This window comes from Chenopodium quinoa, unplaced genomic scaffold, assembly GCF_001683475.1.
Source record: "Chenopodium quinoa cultivar QQ74 unplaced genomic scaffold, ASM168347v1, whole genome shotgun sequence".
Classification (NCBI taxonomy): Eukaryota; Viridiplantae; Streptophyta; class Magnoliopsida; order Caryophyllales; family Amaranthaceae; genus Chenopodium; species Chenopodium quinoa.
The window spans coordinates 6,331,528-6,334,967 of NW_018742390.1; the positions used below are offsets into that span (position 1 = coordinate 6,331,528).

The 3,440-nt window shown below is 35.7% G+C and overlaps 1 long non-coding RNA gene across 2 annotated transcripts; it reads right to left on the reverse strand.

The window, feature by feature from the left end:
* Window positions 1-1,641: 1,641 nt before the first annotated feature.
* LOC110700397 lies at window positions 1,642-3,440 on the reverse strand. 2 transcript variants are annotated; one of them, XR_002507206.1, is made up of 3 exons: window positions 2,754-3,440; window positions 2,456-2,673; window positions 1,642-1,690 (listed from the first exon to the last, which is right to left on the reverse strand). It is a non-coding gene; the product is annotated as an uncharacterized LOC110700397 (long non-coding RNA). The 2 variants fall into 2 exon arrangements; XR_002507205.1 differs by having other exon boundaries at window positions 2,456-3,440.

A 3,440-nucleotide genomic window follows, 5' to 3' on the forward strand; every position in this document is an offset into this window, starting at 1 on the left:
AGGGTTCTCAGAAACATAAAGCTCATACATTTCATTCAGAGTTTGCATCACTTTAGCACACAAATACTTAGCTTTTTTAGAATCATATTGTTGATTAATTGCCCATTTAGTATATCCCATTTTTCACCTAGGATCAAGAATGACAGCAATATAAAACAAAAGATTCACATTATCAACATTCTCCCAATACTTGTCATGCTTTTTCTTCATTCCACTAGCCATTAAACTCACCCCCACATCATTACTCAACATTTTTTTCTTGATTAACACACTAATCCCAACAAGTTCTTGTAAATACACATTAGAGGTGATATACAACGAGCCACAAACTCTTAGAGTAGCATCATAAAATATTTTAAGGAAAGGAAGAAAAGAGGCAACACGATCCCAATCACTAGATTAAGGCACACCATCTGACTTATTTAACTCAGACTTAAATTTACCACCATCAGAACATTCAAGCAAATCAAAATCCCTACGATATGCCAAAGAACCTTCCAACATTAAATAAGTAGAATTTCACCTAGTATCCACATCTAAACAAAGAAAACATTTTGACTCCAACTTTTCTTATTTAACACAACTCATAAACTTTTGCAATCTAGCACCCGATGATCTTACATATCTAACAGCACAACGAATTCTTTTTATAGACACTTCGCTTTCTTTCAATCCTTCTTTAACCGTTAAACTTAATATGTGAGCACAACATCTCATGTGTAAAAACCGACCACCCAAAACTAAAGTCTTCCAAACCTCCTTTTCAAATATTGAATGCCCATATCATTTGAACTAGCATTATCTACCGTGACAGTCATAACTCTAGAAATACCCCATTCAAGTAGGCACTTTTGGACAGATTTACCAATAGTTTCACCAGAATGACCAGAAATTATACAAAAGTTTATTATTTTCTTGTGCAATTTCCAATTTTGGTCAATAAAGTGAGCGGTTAAACACATGTAATTCATATTCTGGCAAGAAGTCCAAGTGTCAGTGGTCAGACTTATACGTGAAGTGCACTTGCTAAAAGAACTCTTCAAACTTTTTTGCTCATCCAAATAAATCCTAAAACAATCTCTAGTCACTGTCCACCGAGAAGGAATAATGAAAAAGGGTTGTGTTACCTTCATAAAGTTGCGAAAACCTTCATGCTCCACCGTTCTAAAGGACATTTCATCCATAATCACCATCTTTTCCAGAGCTTTCCTACTATCTTCTTGATTGAATTTCCATAACTCAAGTCTACCTTTCTTTTGATCCACAAGATTCCCATCAAGAGTTTGCTGACTAAGGGACAGTAGTTTCTGATTTTGATCAATGTTTGGGGGTATGCCTTACATCGCGATATGTGGTTCTTCATGCCGGAGGTACCATGAAGTGATGCACAACCAATTAATTCATGACAATAGATACATTCAGCCTTGTTTTCTCCATCCTTCTTTATAAAATGCTCCCAATGAGGAGACCGCCTTTTTCTACTTTTTTTTTTTGAAGTTTCACCGGAGGGGGCAGCAACATCAGCATCTTCAAAAGGTTGGTTTGATTGATTTTGTTGCACAAAGGGGTCATTATTTTCCGTCATTGGCTCATACTCCCAAGGCTCAGGAGGAGGACTAGGAATTGGAGGAGCTTGACTTGTAGCCGATGAGTCTTCCATCTCCCCACTACTTCCAAATTCCATACACTCCTACAAATGAAAAAAAAAAACAAATAAGTTCACCCATGTAATCATGTATAGTTGTATACACAAATAAGTGAATAACAGGACTGGAAAATCTAGTTAGTAATGTAATGAGCCTAAACAAAAATTCAGTCTAACCAAAAGTCTTTTAAATTCAGTCTAACCAATAAGTTCACTCATGTATATACAAATAACAAGACTGGAAAATCATATAAAGTAATAAGCCTAAAAAAAGAATTCATTTTAAAAGACTTAAAAAATATAGTTAGTAACCAAACACAAAACAATGATCAATAAGCCACTAAGTGAAAGCTACCAAAGTTCCAATTAAATGACATACTGAAAATCTAATACTAACTTACTAAGTATTTGCTTCAGACAACTACTAGTTCCATCAGATCATGCATTGGTCAAGAGTAATATATGAAGTCAACATGGAAAAATGAGAGTTGAGCAATAACATGATGGAGAGAAGCAGTGAACATTACCATACGAGCTAAAATATGCCAACATTACATATATATTTTGAGAAGAGGTCTGACTATAAATAAAAACATAAAATGGGGGTTCCTCATCTGCAGATTCTGCACCATGATGCCTTAGGTAAATAAAAATTAAATAAATAACATAGGGAACCCTTATTGCTATTGAAAATCACACATTACCAATTTAATTGACAATAAACCCTAGAATTGAATACACTGAATTTAATTGACAATAAACCCTAGAATGTGAAATTGATGTTCGATGATTTTAAGAAAAACATCTTACCTTATAATGAAGTTGCCTCAAATCTCAATGGAGCAGAGAAAGCTCACAAGCCGCTACAATGGAGACCTAAGTCTCAGAGCACGCTTCAATGGAAGAGAAAGCTCACAAGCTGCTTCAATGGAGACCTCACAAGTGACTAAGCGTAAAGCTGTAAACGAGGAACACCAGTACACCATGGTTCTGAGTTGTGAGTTGTGACTTGTGAGAATACTGAGAGTCTGAGAGAACAAGAGTTTCACTAATTAGAGGAAAAATTGAATTCATTGCAAATAATTAGATCTGGAAAAGAGATAATTACTTGAGATAACTGGATAACTGCTGATAAAGAATATACTCATATTGATCAGAGAACCAGATATTAAAGGAGGAGGAGGAGAGAGAGGAGGAGGAGGAGGAGGAGGAGGAGAGAGAGGGTGATGGTCTGATGGAGGCTGAGTGAGTGAGTGAGTAAAATTAGGGTTCGTTTCTTTTGTTTGTCTTTTTTTTTTTTTTTAAATACAAAACACGGTTTTCAGCCTTTCAAAACCTTCTGTTTCAATTTTTTTTTTTAAAACTGACATTTTAGATTTTCAGGTAATTCGGGTACCCGAAACTGTGTTGACGGGTACCCGCTACCCGACCCGAATCCTTTAAACGGTTCGGGTACCCAATTTTTCGGTTCGGTTAAGGTTCGATTTTTCGGGTTTTCGGGGTTTTTTTTGCTCAGCCCTAGGTACCGTGACACAGTACTTAAATTCCAAGATAAATTTAAAAAAAAACGCGTTTTTCTCTTTTTCAACCGGGATAAAATTCAATAACATGCTTTCTTCGTTTCAACGGGATAAAAATTTAATAACGCGCCACGGTACAATAGTCGTATGTAGTATTGTAGTACACTTCCTTTTCAACAGAACTACACTTTTAGGTTTCTAGATTTCATTCTTCATTTTTCCTATAAATACGAGGCTCATATATGAGTTCAAGGCACCAACACACATACGCTTCT